The sequence below is a fragment of the Talpa occidentalis genome, unplaced genomic scaffold (genome assembly GCF_014898055.3).
Source record: "Talpa occidentalis isolate TD23 unplaced genomic scaffold, MPIMG_talOcc4v2.1 talOcc4.13, whole genome shotgun sequence".
Taxonomy (NCBI): Eukaryota; Metazoa; Chordata; class Mammalia; order Eulipotyphla; family Talpidae; genus Talpa; species Talpa occidentalis.
This window is the reverse complement of record NW_023601322.1, coordinates 17,468,103-17,485,328: the sequence shown is the minus strand read 5'-3', so window position 1 is coordinate 17,485,328 and position 17,226 is coordinate 17,468,103. Positions and strand designations below refer to the sequence as shown.

General features: G+C 44.4%; 1 protein-coding gene across 2 annotated transcripts in view; it reads left to right on the top strand.

The window, feature by feature from the left end:
- Window positions 1-17,226, top strand: part of ME2 (malic enzyme 2) — an 80,075-nt gene that overhangs the window by 11,710 nt on the left and 51,139 nt on the right. The window contains exon 1 of one of the 2 annotated variants that reach the window (XM_054694041.1): window positions 17,145-17,210. The exons of the other annotated variant lie outside the window; for it this stretch is intronic. The gene's annotated coding sequence lies outside the window, so the exon portion shown is untranslated. Of the gene's footprint in view, window positions 1-17,144; window positions 17,211-17,226 lie in introns of those variants that run through there. 2 annotated transcript variants of the gene reach the window in all.

The following is a 17,226-nucleotide window of genomic DNA, read 5'->3' as shown; positions in this document are numbered from 1 at the left end:
TATGTAAAAAATCCTATTCTTTGGTATCAGGAACTATCTTTGGTCATCAGGTGTGGACAGACACATTTAGCAGAGTGTCCTGCAGGAAACAGATTCTCAATAATTTGAGGGAAACACAAAACAAGGGAAGAAAAAAGAAGCCTGTTACATAAAGGACAGATATTCTATCTGGAGAAATACTATAAGGGAGAATTCAAGAGAAAGTGAGAAAGCAAAAGTGAAAAATAAGCTGGGTTAAAAGCCAACTGATTAACGAAAGGGATCGTGTTTAAACAAATGAGCAGGTAGATAGGGAGAGGATAGGCTGGGACGTGTTATCTTTCTGGGTGATAATTTGCTCTATAGTCTGACTTCCCTTCCTCGTCATGTGTTGCTTTTCAAGTCCCCTTGATGGGTTTACTTGCTATCCTTAAAGAGTTCAGTTAGGCATATGGTACAACCACAGGCAGACTTGAACTCTGAGAGAGCAAATTAATTCCTTTCCTGAATGTACATGCTCTCTTTCTAACAGTGCAGCAGGGACTGACTCGGTTAGAAAGTTTTCCACACTGCAAATGGTGGATTCATTCCTACAAATAAATCACTGGAACATCTTGTTCAACCAAATCATTTCTTCTTTACACTTGATCTTAGCCAAAAGGCCGAGAAGCGATTCATTTCTTCTTTAAAGAAACATATGCCGCGGGCCTCCCCTGGTGGCGCAGCGGTTGAGAGCTGGGCTGCGAAGCTACCCGCAGCCTCTGCAGCGCCGGTTCGATCCCCGGCCGCCAGTGAGAGTCCCACATGGCGCACACCCGCTGTCCTGCCACACCCGCTGCTCCCCTCAGCAGGGTATTTCGTCAGTCTGCCTGTTCTGTTCCCCGCTCTGACTCTGGTGAATTCTCTCACCCTCCCACACTTCTGACTGTACCCAGTGCTTGTATAAATAAATAAATAAATTTAAAAAAATTAAAAATAAAATTATTAAAAAAAAAAGAAAGAAACATAAATGCCTCTGCTCATTATGCCAGGCTGTTCCTCCCTGACCCAGGACAGCAACTTGGTCTATCAACTTAGCCTGTGTCAGCAGGGGCATTGGGCAGAATCTTCTGTCTCTGATTGGAGAAGTCATATCACCTACATGTTGCCTATTAGATCATTTCTCCACCTTAGATCTTATTTCATATGATGCTACTTCTTTTCAACCATTAAACATAGTACAGGTCTGTCCCTCTCCCCCATGACAAGACTGTCTGCATAGAACCAGCACTTCAAACTCAAGGTGTCCAGAATGCAACCCTCTGCTTCACACACCAATGGTGTGTTTCTTCTAGTTTCTCAACCCTTGTTAAATGCATCTACCTCCCAGGCCAGGAAGCCTCATTGATTCTTCTACTACCCAGTCCCTAAGGCTTGCTCTTTCCTGGCCCAATTTAGAAGCCAGGATCTGTTTCCATCTTCATTGCAAACTCCAGAGATGAAGCTAGAGTTCCCTCCTCATTCAAAGGTTGCCACCAAAGTCAGAATAAGTCCAATAAAACAATTAAGTTTCCTAGAAAAGGTTTTATAGTCATTTTCATGGTATAAGAAACATTAGTTCATTATGAATAAACAACACATTGTTTATAGAGTCCAAAATGTGGTAGTCTGAGGGGGCTTCCAGCCTGTTTCCAGCGACAAAGCTCACCAAAGTGACCACACCCTTTGTTTCAAGCCTGACCTTCAGCCCAGAGGCATGCACCACTCTCAGAAGAGCTGAGCTGCCATCTATTAAGCAGATGGTTTACATTTCTAAGACTCTCCCATTTCTGGGACTCCACCTGGCCTAGGAATGGTCACTTTCCATTTTCTTAGATTCTTCTTTAAAACCAACTAATCTTAAAACTTTAGAATAACTTCTCCCTCTTCCTTTCAAAACTGCAAAGCTCTATCCTCTGTCCCTTCTTTTCCATTCCTATTGCTATTGCCCTGGCTTAGGCCCTCCTAACAGTTTAACTTGTCTATGCTAATGCTCTGCCTTCCTAACTAGACACCTAACTTCTGCTATCACTCCAGAATGCTACTTTTAAAGTACATTTTGACCATGTCACTACTGTCAGCCCCTTTCCCACCTTCCTCCTGCCCCCATTCTTTCAGTAACTCTCCACTGCTTACAAAAGAAGCACATGATTACCTAGTAAGGTCCTCAAGGCTTCCATGTTGGAACGCCCACCTGCCGGTCTAGTTTTACATTATAATTCTCTGAATTCCTAATTTCACATCCACCTCTCTGTCTGGAATGCATTTCTACCTATCAAAACCCTAGCTATCATCCACAAAAACCTGTACATCAATGTTTATGCCAACTTACTCATAATTGCCAAAACTTGGAAGCAACCAAGATGTCCTTCAGTTGGTAAATGGGGAAATATCCAGACACCGGAATGGTAATTGGTCCTGAAAAGAAATGAGTTATCCAGCCATGAAAAAATGAAAGTGGTTGATCTGAAAAGGCTACCTACTGTATGAATTCAACTATATGACATTCTGAAAAAGACAAACTACAGAAACCAAAAGGAAAAAAAAGAAATCAATTGATTTCCAGGTGTTAGGGGGAAGGAGGGATGAATAGGCAAAGCACAGAGGATTTTCAGCAAAATCACTCTGTCTGATACCATAATGGTGCACATATTTTATTACATTTGTTCCAACCCATAGAAAGTACATCAAGACCAAGCCTAGCATTATCAATGGACTTGGGGTGATAAGGATGTCAGTGTAGGTTCATTGATTATAACAAATGTACCCCTCTGGTGAGGGGTGTTAACAATGGGGGAGGCTGCAAGTGTGGAGCACAGTACATGGTGAATCTCGGTATCTTTCTCTCAAATTTGCTGTGAACCAAAAACTGCTTTGAAAAATAAAGTCTATTCAGGGCTTCCCCTGGTGGCGCAGCAGTTGAGTGCTTGGCTGCTAAGCTGCCTGCAGCTTCTGTAGCGCCGGTTCGATCCCCGGCCCCTGGGCGAGGGTCCCACATGGTGCGAAGACCTCTCCTGCCGCCCGCTGCTCCCCTCAGCAGTGTACTTCGGTCCTTCTGCCTGCTCTGCTCCCCGCTCTGGCTCTGGTGAATTCTCTCACCCTCCCGCGCTTCTGACTGTACCCAGTGCTTGTATAAATAAATAAATAAATCTTTTTTTAAAAAAATAAAGTCTATTCAAAAAAGGACCCCAGATCCTAGCTATCCTTCAAGGCTCAGATAAAATGGCAGCTGCCATACATGCCTTGCTTGATTTCAACAACCTGAAATGCTTCTTACCTCTGAATATGCTCAGGGAATTGCCTTTACCCTGCCCCCACCTCCCAAGCACATCACCTCTTACTTTGTATTACAGTAACTCACGTACATATCCTGCTTCCTCTTAAGCCACAAAGTTCATAAGGTCAAGGAAGGTTATTTTTGAGTTTTATATTCATCTCAAAGCCATGCACATTCCCTTACATAAAATTACTTGATAAATTATTTGTCAGGTCCATGAATATACTAGTGGTGAGTTTAGTCAACAACTTTTATTTATAGGTAAATAGTTTGAACTACCACCTACAACCTTTTTGAATTTGGGTTTGTTTTGCCAGGAAATTATGTTAATCATTTCTCATATAATCATCCTTAGTCCAGAGGTTAATCTATATAGGGATGAACTTTAAGTTCTAGTCCAGATAACCGTGCAGTGCCTACCTGGCCCTTGCCATAAGAACCAACTCTCTGTGATTCAAGGGTGGAAAGAAAACCATATGAGTAAGGAAATCACAGACGAGGTCCCAGCAACCAGGGCAGAGATTATATTTAGAGCACTTCAAGGTTGAGGGAAATGTTTGCACTGAGATTCCTGGGTTGTGTGAGAGGCTGATGCGTCATCCACCAAGACGCTGACTAATAAACAGGGAGATCCGGCCCCCATGTCATGCATGACATTGAAGAAAGGCATTTTGTGGACAGGTGATTGCCCTGCCAGTGAGGTTGTGGAAGTGTGAGCTCTGGCCCACCAGGAGGTCAGGAAGGCTGGATTTAACTGGCCCTCCCCACTGTGGGTGCTGAAGGTATTCATTCACTCACCTGTCTGAGCCTCAATGCCCCTACAGAGGATGAGGTTGACAGGTAAGGTCCTTTCTAGCTCTAAAGCTACATTCTGGAGGAATCCTTCCTGTAGTCAGTAGCCATCGGAGTGAGTGCCTCTGTTGCCCCTCTGGGACGTATGTCAGAGCCTGGAATCATATTGAAGGGGGCAAAACCAACACACCTAACAACAACAAAAAAGAACTAAATGGGGAATAGAGTAGGGAAGAAATAAAATCAGGCCAACTTGTGTAGAGTCTATAAAATCTGATCTTGATATCGGAGAGGGATAAGGAGCAGGGAAGCGGGCAGAGAACACTGGACTTCAGACTTTTTATAAAACCTTCCTTATCTGTCCAAGCCTCGCAGTCCCCAAGAGCTGGGTGAGATGGAGGGACAGTGAGCAGCTTCATCTGCAGGTGAATGTGTTGAGGACAACCGTACTGTGCTGGCTACAAACCTGATGGGGGTTGGGTTGCAGCCCCCTACTGGCCCATCAGGCTGTTGTACTTTGCACTGGCGTCTTGCTGCTGCTGACTTGGTCCCAGACTCCAAGATGAGAAATAAGAGAAATAAAATGTTCGCCAGATTTCTGACTTGCAGTTGGCTGCTTGTTTCCAAAAACAATATGGTTTTTGAAAGATAAATTTAGGAGTCATGTTTAAGATGGATGAGCACTGGAAGGGGAGGGAGACAGAAGTGGGATCCATTTGGTGAGGGAATACGAAGAGCAGAAACCAGGTCTCATCGTAGGTGGTGAAAGGAAGATCATATGTTATCTACTGAGCATTTATTACACTTCTGTTTATACACTTGGGGGCATTCATGTGCCCATTTAATTTGCACTTCAGAACAAAGACAAGCTTCATAAGAAGTGATGAGTGAAGTGCTGTGGTTCACGGCTAGGAAATGGCAGAACAGAATTAGAATGCAGCTGTCCTCATCCCCAGTCTCGTGTGTGTTCTCATCGTGACGTTGTGATTCTGGAAAAGTGGCATTTACAGAAGTGGCACCTTTGGGTCCCTCTCGCATTATCCCCTAAATCATAGAGAAGGCCTTGAGTCCTGCTGGATGCTCTCTCTATCACACCCTATGTAAATGTGCCCATATCCTCTCTCCTCCATTCTGCTTCTTCTCCCACAACAGAATCAGCCCTTCTTTCTGCCCGAGGCCCCTTCTCTTGGCTCCCCCAGGACCCTGATACTTCATAGTTGTCCTCCCAACCACTAGTGAACTCAAGTTCTTCTCCTGGCTCCTTCAGCTGCTAAGCAAGGACAAGCCTCTCCCTGTGACCTGCCCTGACCCCGCAGGCCCCTTGTCAAACTTCTCCAAAGAGACTCCTTCTCTGCCTCCTCCACCCACTCTCAACTGCCCCCAGCCCACTGCAGTCTGACTTTGACGGCCATTGAGTGCATGAAACTATGTTCCTACAATCTGGAATCCCTCCTAATTGGCAAGTAAGACTTTTATCTGCCTGCAACTCACCACTAAATATACATTTTTAACTTTACTTGTGGCAAAAAAAAAAAAATAGCTAAAAAATATAGTCTTCACTATGTTGAGTTCAGTAGTGCTCAGAATATTCACAGCTGCCCAGCAGCCATTCAGAACTGAAACTTTGTACTGGCTCTCTGTGTTGGTGAGTTTGACCACTCGAGATACTCTATATGAGTGGAATTAGATAGTATTTGTCTTTTTTTTTTTTTTTTTTTGACCCTGAGCTCTGAGGGAGATACCGCAGGTGGTGCTTGGACTGGACAAAGAAACTTGAGGCTGGAGCTATGTCCATCTTCTGTGACAATGACAGCATATTAGAAGCATGAAGAAAGTCCATCTTGCCGTCTTCCTGCCCACAATATCTTTCGTGGCTCTACACAGCCTTTCATGGCTCTCGTTGACAGAAGCCAGCAGAAATCCAGCTGGCGAGAGACTGGGCAGAGCAGTTTGGAAACCCCAGTCCGGGCTTTGCAGCAGCTCAGACACCACAGTCTACACAGTGACCGGGAGCTGAGGTACAGGTGACCAGCCACTCTATCCTGCAGCCCCCATTCTCACTAACCACACTGTGTAGGGTGGTCTCCATTTCCCAGGGGTAAGCTTCATGGGTCCAACCATTATGATGTGCTAACTCCACATGCAGTGTGCACCCCACTGAACTTCACCTGCGTTCCTGGCCTCCACATGCGTTGTATTTCTCTTCAGTTGCCTGCTAGAAATCTCCGTTCCAGAGGCCCATGAGTAAAACAAGCTACAAAGTGAACTTATCATCTTTCTTGCTCAACTTGCTTCTCATGATCTGTGGTCTGTCTTAGCTGCTGGTGTCACCTATGACAAAGAGCTAATCCAGAGCCTGGGGCATCCCCTTACTTCATTGTTTACCAAATATCTCTCCAGCCCTTCCTTTCCCTCCAGCCCCTCTGCTCCATCACTGACCCGTCTCAGTTCAGACCTTCATTCAGTGCTCCCCTCTGGGCATTTTATAACCTCCAGGATGTTCTGTTGGGATTTTTTCTTGCCCCCTTAAATATTTGATCCCTTCAAAATAAAAAAAAAAAAATGGCTATGTCTCTCCCAAACCACTTTCTATTTTCAGAAACAGCTTCATTAGCTCGCTACCTCCTTCCCTCACCTGCCCCTTCCTCCTCTCCAGCATCAACTCTTGCCCATCCTGTTCCCTGCTCCAGCAACTCTGATCTGCTTGAACTATGCCAGTTCTCATTTCATTCTTCTTTGAAAACTTTCCTCCTCCATACTCCCTCTGAGTTAACCTTACTTGCCCTTTAAAACTCAGGTCAGATGCCTCCCCCCGCCCCCCAAATTTCCCTTAGCACTCAGATAAAAGATACTTGAGTCATAAGGTGTGACAAGCAGTGAGGGAATTATCTCCAAGTCCCCAGCTGCCGGTCCCCAGCTGTGCCACTGCCATGAACACAGGTGCAGTCACCCCTGGACTTGCAACGGCCCAGACCTGCCGCTTGACCACACACCACTCGCCGCCCCGGTCTCCCAGCCTCTCCCAGCCCCTCTAGACCAATACTCCTCTACCTTCTTGTGAAAGCAGTTCCTCCTATGAGTTTTTCCATCCACATCTAACTACCACCATCCAAACGCCAGGCCCTGTATTCCTTCTCCCATACAGCCTCCAATCTGTCCACTTAATCCCATCATTCTTGTTCCCCAAGAGCAAATCTTCCTTAGCTTTCATCTAGAACAATAGCCTCTCTCCTCATTGGCTTCTGCCCCTTCCCAATCTTTTATCCTCCTTTAACCAGACTGATGTTTTCTGAATGGAAATTTGACTTTGTCAGCTATCTGTTCAATACTTGTAGGATGGCTGGCTTGTTTGTTTGTGATAAGAACTAAATGATCTAACTACAAGACCATGCAAACCCTTTCCCCTCTCACCTCACCATCTTAGTGGCAAACAACAGTCCTTTGTCAAGTTCTCCTTCCTTGGAGGCAGTTACCCCTACTTCTCTTTTCTCACTAGACCTAACCCATTTCTTTTCAACTAGCAGGCCTCAGCTTAAATGTCATTTTATTAGCAAAGCCTTGACTGATTCCTAGGCCAACTTGGCTCTCCTTAATAAACACTCTGGGGCATTTTGGTGAACTTCTTTGTGTTAGAATCATGAAAGATATGACTCATTCAATGTGTTCTCCCCCTTAGTGGACTGTAAGCTCCAGGAAGTCAAGGGCCAGGCCTATTGTGATTACTCTTATCGGCTAAGTGCCTGGCTTGATAACTGGCATAGAGTAGGTCTTTGCTAAAGTTTGTTGAATGAATGTTTTTTTGTTTTTTTTTTTTTAATAGAGGCATGTTTTATTTATTTATTTGTTTGTTTGTTTGTTTTGTTTACACATGCACTGGGTACAGTCAGAAGCGCGGGAGGGTGAGAGAATTCACCAGAACCAGAGCGGGGAGCAGAGCAGGCAGAAGGACCGAAGTACACTGCTGAGGGGAGCAGTGGGTGGCAGGAGAGGTCTGCGCGCCATGTGGGACCCTCCTCTGGTGGCCGGGGAGCAGCCAGGGATCGAACCGGCGCCGCAGAGGCTGCAGGCAGCTTTGCAACCCAGAGCTCAACCGCTGTGCCACCGGGGAGGCCCTGTTGAATGAATGTTGATTAAGGTTTGTTGAATTCAAATCAATAAATCTTGCCTCTCCCAATCCCAGATGGATTAGGAGCTTCATCTCCATGTACCCATTACACAGTGTAATATCCATTTGGATTAATTTGGTGGCACAACAAGCTATTCATGTGCCTGCCTCCTACCTCTCTTCATTCTTCAGGCTTCACCTGCCACCCTCTCTACCCCTTGAGATATTTTGAGTATAGAGACAATCAGATATTTCTTTGAGACCAAGTAGGCCCCCAAATACTGTTTTCTGAGCCTTGATGGTGGGTGTGGTGTGGTGACATGCACCTGAAGGGTGTGATTCAACACCTCTAAATCATATGCAGTGTTGTAAACCAATGTTACCTCAATTTAAAAAAATATTTACTGGGCCTCCCTGGTGGTGCAAGGGGTTAAACACAGCACTGTATAGCTCTCCTCAGCCTCTGCAGCCAGGGAGCTACCCACGTGGCACGGCAGACCTCTCCTGTCTCGCCTGCTGCTCCCCTCAGTTGCCCACTGCTCCCCTCAGTAGTGTATTTCAGTCAGTCTGCCTGTTCTTTTCCCCACTCTGTCTCTGGTGAATCCTCTCACCCCCCACAACTCTGGCCTGTACCCCGGTTCTTGTATGCATAAACAAATAAATCTTAAAAATAAATATATTTACCGAATAGAATGGTGTCTCATGGGCAGAGGCAGGGAGTGTCGGGGGAGGAAAGAACAGGCTCAAAGATGACTACTCACAGTGGGAGACTAGATTTATGAGTCATCTCAGTAGATTCTGTTTAGGATTGAACCTCAGGACCCACCTTTCATCAGGAGGCAGGAGGAAGCAGACATAACAAAGGAGAGGCAAGAGAGCCAAAGAATATTGTGCAGGGAAGACAAAGGACATGTTTCAAGAAGGAAGAGAAAGTCAGTTGAGTCAAATTTTGCTAAAAGAAAAAGGAAGTTGAGAAAAGTTTTGAATTCTATTAATTCTACCAAAAAATGAGGAAGTTTTACAGTTTTAATAAAGATGTGGAGATGGAAGCCAGATTGCCTGAAATGAAGAAAAGGAGAACGGTGGGCTATTTATCAAAAAGGCTTAGAAACAAGAAGACAAGTCAAGCTCCCCATCTTGGATAGAGTAAAATTATTTCCAGAATGTTCCTCTTCCCCATTTTCTTCTCACTATTCCTTCCTACTAATGGAATGGGTTGAGAGCCATGGGATCTGTAACAGAATAGTTTGATTTCTCTTTACTCACTGTTGGCATATTTTTAAAAAATATTATTCTCACAACTGGCAAGAAATAAAATTCTATTCCTTCTCCAAATGTACACAAGGATTAATGTTGCTTTTCATGTCTATTCAGAGAATATGAATTCAATGTGAATTCAGAGAATGTAATACAAAAATTTAAATAAGCCATTTTCGTTACAAAAGCAGCTAAAGCAGTTTTCTACCAAGAAAAATTTGTTAAATATTTTTTTAAAAAAATCCTCACATTAGACTTCAAAGTAGAGCTACTACTCCAAGAGTAATGATGTCAGGGCCTCCCTGGTGGCACAAGGGGTTAAGTATCATCTCTATCACTGGTCTGAATTTGACCCTTGGCCAGGGAGCTGACCCACATGGTGCAGCAGACCTCTCCTTCCTCACCCACTGCTCCCCTCAGCAGTGTGTTTCAGGAGATCCACCTGTTCTGCTCCCCACTTTGTCTCTGGTGAATCCTCTCACCCCCCGCACCTCTGGCCTACACCCCAGTTTTTGTATGCATTAATAAATAAAAATAAATCTTAAAAGAGTAAGGATGCCAGCAATAAATTACTTCCTTAACATGTCTAACAAGATGTGCCCCTGGCACAAGAGGAGATGAGCAAGTTCTGCATAACAAGGAACAGAAGATGACTAAGAGAAGTTTCCTAAATTCTAATTCTTAGAGGCTGAAAAATTTGGCCAGTTCTCAAACTGAAAGCAGATTCTGCAATACTCCTCAGGTAAGCTGGCATTTGTACCATAATGCAGATTCTGCAGGCTACAGGAAAGCATTCCTGGAACACTGTCCCAAGAAAAACTCAAGAAATTGAAATAGAGTAAAATTTACTGAAAGTCACAAAAGATCTGTTGACAGACAATGTCTCTATATAACTTTGAAACTGGAGGTCTGGCCAAAAATAAGTTGCTACAGGAAACTATTTTCTGGTATGGCAAGATGAACTCATAAATTACTGGTAGGTAAATTGAGTTTCTTAGCTGAACTTAGATAAAACAAATAACCTGGGACAGTGGGTTCTTAATCACTGGTAATATGTGAACTTGGTCTGAGAAAAATAAAATAAATTTTTTTAAGTCTCTGGAAATTTAACCTTTTCTTCAATTGTGGATGTAGCAACAAACTACTAGGATAAACTGTAGAATTAATCCTAGTAGGATTTACTGCTGATTTTTTAAATCTCACTATATGGTTGCTATATAAATTACGTATCATTTTCACTCATTACTAGTTAGTAGACCCACAAGTAGATTTTTATTTAATGATTTATAGAGTAGAACATGTAATACTGTGCCAGAAATTTGAAGTTTTAAAAATAATTTGATAACTTTATTTTAATGCACTTGGATTCTTCAGTTATTCTATGTATTTTGCTTTTTGCATTCACAAAACTATTCTGAGGAATGTGTAGGTTTTACCAGACTGTCCATGGTGTCCATTGTACAAAAATAAATCAGACACAAAACTATGATCCACAGATTCTATTTGTACAATTTTATGCTCTTAATTAGTTGGAATCCAGATGTAATTTTTTGCAAGGCTATATTGTTTAGGAATAATAATTTATTCCAAGTTCTTCTGTGCAACTTAATTTTAGTTCAAGTGTAAGGAGGGATATCTGTTCTATTTCCCTTTAAAATAGAATGCTTCTAATTAATTGTGGAAACTGGTGCAGCACCCAAGATGGCCAAGTCCCAAGGTGAACCATCAGAATTGATGGTCCTGTGTCCCCTAGGCATTCCTGAGGTAACCAATAGCCATGGAATGAACATCTGGAAGGATTTCCAGCCCAGGAGAGCAGCTTGATGTGGGAGGTGATTCACTATGGGAAGCATTTCAGAATGCTACAAAGTCAAAGTCAAACGGTGTAATATGGGAAGGCACACCTGGGAGAGTTCATTTGTGAATGGTTAGACTATATCTTGTTGCGGTAAGATATGAAATATTCAACTTCATTATGTCAAAGCTGTTTGTAGAGCTGTGATATCCCTTACAACAGAGAACCCACCATTTACTGCTTAGTAGAAAAACAGATAATGAAAACCAATTTATCAATTAAAGTTCCCTTACTCTCTCTAGTAACATATCTACTGTAACTGCTCCTTGGTCAGAAAAATCTTGAAAATTTTATATAAAAATGTCTCTGTACTGCCCCCAAGAGAAAGAATCTTAGCAGTAGCTTTTCATCCCACGTCATCGCCTGAGAACAATGAAGTCTGCAGAGTAAGGACAGGATACAAAGCTTTGCTCAAGACACCAGGAACGCTATTTGGATGGTGAAGGCAAACCTTCCCGGAATGTTTTCCCAGACATTAGCCAGGAACTTTGCATCCATTCTACTTGGTGGAAACATTCAACTTCTGGGTAGTTCATAACTACCCATCTGGTGAATAAACAAAAAGATTGTACTGTTCATGGCTTCAGCATAACATGTCCTCAGTGTGGGAAGGAAAGAACAACTATCTGCCCTGACACAGGAATTTTTTAAAGGAAAAGAAAGTATCATGGGCTCCTTATTACCCCACATCTAGAAATAAAAATCCATTCACCACAGCACAGGGTTGATAGAATCTAGAACTTCAGAGGTCCTCTGTGCCTCTCAAATGCTAATGTGCATGGAACCACCTGGGCCCACTGGATTCTGATGCAGTAGGTCTAGGATGGGGAATCCAGATTTTATTTTTCTTGAGTTCCCAGGTGATGCCAGTGTTGCTGTTCTTCAGTGTTGCTGTCCTCTTTTAAGGGCTTACAGTAAGGACAGTGTCAGGACTAAGATGTAGATTTACCACTAAGTAACACCAAGCAGCCTCTGGATCAGGAAGATTTTAGAAATAGCCTTGGCAAATTGAATCACTTTCATATAAAGCAGGTATTTCCACAATGATGTGATGCTAGAAATATTTTTGTTACTCTTTCCAGATTACCTAGTAAGTCCCAGAGAAAAATTAAGTGTGGTATGATAGTATCCATAAATACTGAAGTGCTATTTTTCCTTAAGGAAATAGAGTTCCTTCCATTAGTAAGTCTATAATATTAAACTTTTTCTTCACAAAAATTTCTACAACTTTCCTTAAAATATTTTGGTAATGAAGACACTGCTTATTATGGTATATTTGCTTTTTTAGTAAGCTTGAAAAATTATATTTATTTTTAATTATATAAAGAATTGTTAGCACTTTGGGGGGAGGTAATTAACCACCATTAGCACTTCATTGTATTTTGGAAATGGGAAAAGATTATTGTTTCTTAATGATAGCACTTACCTACGCCCAATGCCTTTATGTCTCACTTCCAGACTAGGTTGACAGGTTTGTTTCTGGGAAGTATCTGCTCAAACACCTCTAGATACACTGTTCACTTTTTTTTATATTTTTAAAGACTTTGTGTATTAATGACCCTAATTTATTGGAGAATAATTCCCGGTGGTACAGTCAGCAGTCATTATTAGTGTTTTCTATTCTAAGGGCGTTGGAGCTGTATAAATCTAAACATGTGATTAGCACCTTCTATTGAGAAAACAGACCATGATGTTTGGTTGAAATAAAGGTGCTCAATTTTCATAGCAATTGATGCAAAAGTTTTTCCAGGACCCTTCCTTCGAGAAAGGTGATGGGGCAACTTGGTGTCCATACTGAGATAACTGGCACACATTCAACTTTACACTCCAAAATCAAAGAATTTTACACAGTCAAGTATGATCAACTATGCTGGGCAACCTGCCCTTTAAAGCTCCACCCACCTCGCAGGTGAACCAGCCAAATCCAAGACTAAGCCGAAGATAACAACTTCAACCCCCAACTGCACAGGACTCACAAAACCTGAACCACACCAACAGCCCTCTCTAATTATTTAGTGACCCAGCCCCAAACCTATTTCTTCTCCAAGTTTCCTGTTGACTTGGGCCTTGGTCCCTTGTTTTACTTGATTCCCTCCCTTGGAATCCATCCGTCCAAAGAGAGCTAATGTCTTCTTTCTGGGCCTTCATTGTATGTATTGTCTTCCTGAGCGCTTTGGACCAGACTATAACGCCTAGTGAGTTGCAGTCTGGACAGCCACTGAAAGTCTGCTCCCTGCTCCTTAGCGGGTTCAGAGGTGACCATCAGGGAGGAAATTCATAAGGAAGACACAGAGCATCAGGGAGCATTTACTCAGAAAGAAACAGCAATGGACACTGCAAATGGTTCATCTTTTATATTTAATGGAGTTGATATAAAATTCATGCAGTGAGGTATGTGAAGTACATAGATTTAAGCTTGATGTAGTCTTACGTATGTGCACCACTATGCAGCCATCACTGAGACGAAGATACAGAATGTTCTTCTCTGCTTGTCCCCCCAAAGTGAACCACTTTATTGACTTCTATGGAATTTTTTTCCTTGAATACTAAGTTCCTATAACCCATTTCACAAGGCATTCTTGTGCTGACAGCACCAATAAAATATCATAATGAATGTTTCTCATTCACAATAAATTTAATTTTTCAGTATTATAATGAGTAATATTTAAGTAACAAATTATCTGCTGCGCCATATGGGTTGCTCCCTGGCTGGCCGGGAATTGAACTCGTGCTGCAGTGGCTGCGGATAGCTTCACAGGCTGCATCTTAACCCTTGCGCCACCAGGAAGGCCCCCCACATCAGAAGATTCTTATTTAACTGGTACACGAAGGCATTGATTTCTTATTAAAGCTCCCAAGGAATTCCAATGTGTATTATCTGATATTGAATATAGCAGGCCAGGGACATGCAAAACCCAATTGGTATTACTATTATCATTACTACTACTACCTCTATTCTAGATTTGACTTAACGGGAGTTACGAGCTAGTCTATAGAAAGATATATAAATTAAGATATTATGAGAAGGGGGCCTCCCCAGTGGCGCAGCGGTTGAGCACTGGGTTGCGAAGCTGCCCACAGCCTCTGCAGCGCCGATCCCCGGCTGCTCCCCGTCCACCGGAGGAGGGTCCCACATGGCGCGCAGACCTCTCCTGCCGCCCACTGCTCCCCTCAACAGTGTACTTCGGTTCTTCTGCCTGCTCTGCTCCCGGCTCTGGCTCTGGTGAATTCTCTCACCCTCCCGCGCTTCTGACTGTTCCCAGTGCTTGAATGAATGAATGAATAAATAAATAAATAAATACATCTTGAAAAAAAAAAAAAGATATTATGAGAAGGAACGTTTTTAAAGTAAATGTTAGAAATGTCTTTTAGCCCCAAAAAGCCCTATTTGTGTTGACGCATAAGAGGCTTATTTCACAAAACAGGAAACATGATGGGGAGAGAAACCAAAGCTGAAGGTGGCTCAATATCATGGAGCCAGGTTCTTCTATTCTGCCAATACTGTTAGAGTACAGGCTGCATCCTCTTGCTTGTGATCATCTAATGACCCAGTGTTGGTGCCATGCCTGCAAATATTTCTGGCAAGAAGTGGCATGAAGCAAAAAAGCCAAAAGCACATGCCAGTGGATTCTGTTCTTTCAAGAAAGTTTTTCCATAAGACCCACCCAGCAGCTTCCATATATACACTCGAACAGGGTCCTTCTCAACCAGCACTGTCCAATTGAAATAAAATGCAAGCCACAGACGGAAGCTAAATATGTCATTTAAATTTTCTAGTAATCACAAAGAAGAGGGAATTACTTTTAATAATTTATTTCCTTTAACCCAAAATATGGTTTCAACATGTGATCAATGTTTTAAAAATTGAGAGATTTCACATTCTTTTTTGGCACTGTTTTCAAAGTCAACTTAGACTAACCACATTTCAAGCGAACAACAGCTATACATCGCTGCAGTGAGGAGTGGTCTCAGATCCATCACAAAGTGACCAAGGAGAAGTGAATTAGGGTGGACTAACCAAACTACAGTGTCTGTCTCTTAGCCATGAACAGATACTTCATTTACTAGGGAATGAATTGACCTCAATTTAACCAAAATAAGTCCTATCTGCAATAGCTCTTCTAAAATCCTTCAATCTGAGATTATTCAAATGTAGGGTAAACTGTCTTTCAAAGACAACAGAATTTTACCTCTACTAATAAAACATTTAGACAATGGCACTTTTTTGAAGTGTTCCCCTCATTTAGCTGGCTGCATTTTGACAATTTCTGGCTAGTCGGGTTATTTTAGGTCATGCTTATAGTCCCTCTTTTACGTGGCGGTTACTATAGCAGCCATGCCTATCATTTATCATCTAACTACAGTGTTTTCAAACATGCCCCACCCTGCAAGTCTCAGGAATGCCTCCAGATTTTACATACTTGTCAGAGTTTTGGGGAGGACAATTCACTTTTCTCTACTGCTGCTCAAATTTCTTTGACATTTCCATCCCTTTCAATTTTCTTATCCCATCTGCCTTGGCTCTTTAGCCTTTACACTTTTATTTTAAAATCAGCATTACCACACTTTTAAGAGTACACAAACTCGACTGCAATGAAGAATTTTTGGTGACATTTTCTAAAATTAGAGTGAGGAAATATCCTCCAATATCATAAGCCTGGGTGAGTATTGGTGTATTAGGAAATAGTGTCTGCTGTTTTCAAAATGCCAATTTAGGGCCTCCCTGGCGGCGCAAGGGGTCAAGCACCGCACTATGAAGCAATACGCAGCCTCACGAGTTCGATCCCCAGTCGGCCAAGGAGCAAGGCACATGTTGCAGGAGACTTCTCCTGTCTCGCTCGCTGCTCCCCTCAGCAGTGTATTTCAGTCAACCTGCATGTTCTGCTCCCCACTCTGTCTCTGGTGAGTCCTCTCATCCCCCTGCATCTCTGGCCTGTACCCCAGCTCTCGTATGCATAAATAAATCAATCTTAAAAAGCAAAACAAAATGCCAATTTAGTGTTCCAGTGCTTTTTGTGGGGGAGAACACTGAACATCTATTTCTGGTGATTGTGACAGTAGGGCTAATTAGTAAATTCCTTGTGGGCCAAAAACGGTGCCACCAGGCGTGGAGAGCTGCAAAGAATTTTGCAGAAGACAGAGTTTTGGCACCCCAAAATAGCCCCCACACAAAAAGCGTCCTTAAAGTGCGGAGGCCTGCAATTCCCTGGCTCCTCCGTCTTCTGTTCTCCCGTCTCCAGTCAGCCCCCAAGCGCTCCTCCATCCTCTCCCGGCGTCCACCTGCCGTCCAGGAAGGAGCCCAGCTCCCCGCCCCCGCGAGCCCCGGGGCCGGAGACTGGTACCCGGACACCCCCGGCGGCGCCCGCGCCTGCGCAGAGCCTCTTCTCGCGCGAGCGCGCTGACACCGCCCGACCACCCCGCCCGCGCCGGGGATGCGAGGTCCGCGGCGGGGCCGCCTCCGCCCCGGGCGTCGCGGGCCCTCTGGACCCCTCCTCCTCCACGCGGCTCCTCTCCCTTTCCGTGGGGGCGCGTCCACGCGGGCGCGGGCCCGGCCTCGAAACCGTCACCCCAGGACCCGGGCGGACGCCGGGCCCGGCGGGGCAGGAACCCGGGCGCGCGGGCCGCCGAGCCGGGCGGAGCCCCGCCCCCGGGGCGGCCTCCTGCCTCCGCATTGGCCGCGGCGCCCGTCAGTCTCCGCCCATGGGGCTGCCCGGCCGGCCTGCGGGCCTTCTCCTCACTCCGCCGCTCCCTGGCCGCGGCGACCGGTGTCCGGCTGCCCACGCCTGTCCGAGCCTGAGCCGGCGCGGGCCCCGCGGAGCCGGGGGAGCGGAGCGCGGGGCCGAGCGGGCGCGGAGCATCGCCGAGGCGGGCGGAAGGGCCGCGGCCTCCGCGCGGGCGACACCACCTGTCGCGGGGCGAGACGTCGGGTGAGGCTGCGCGCGG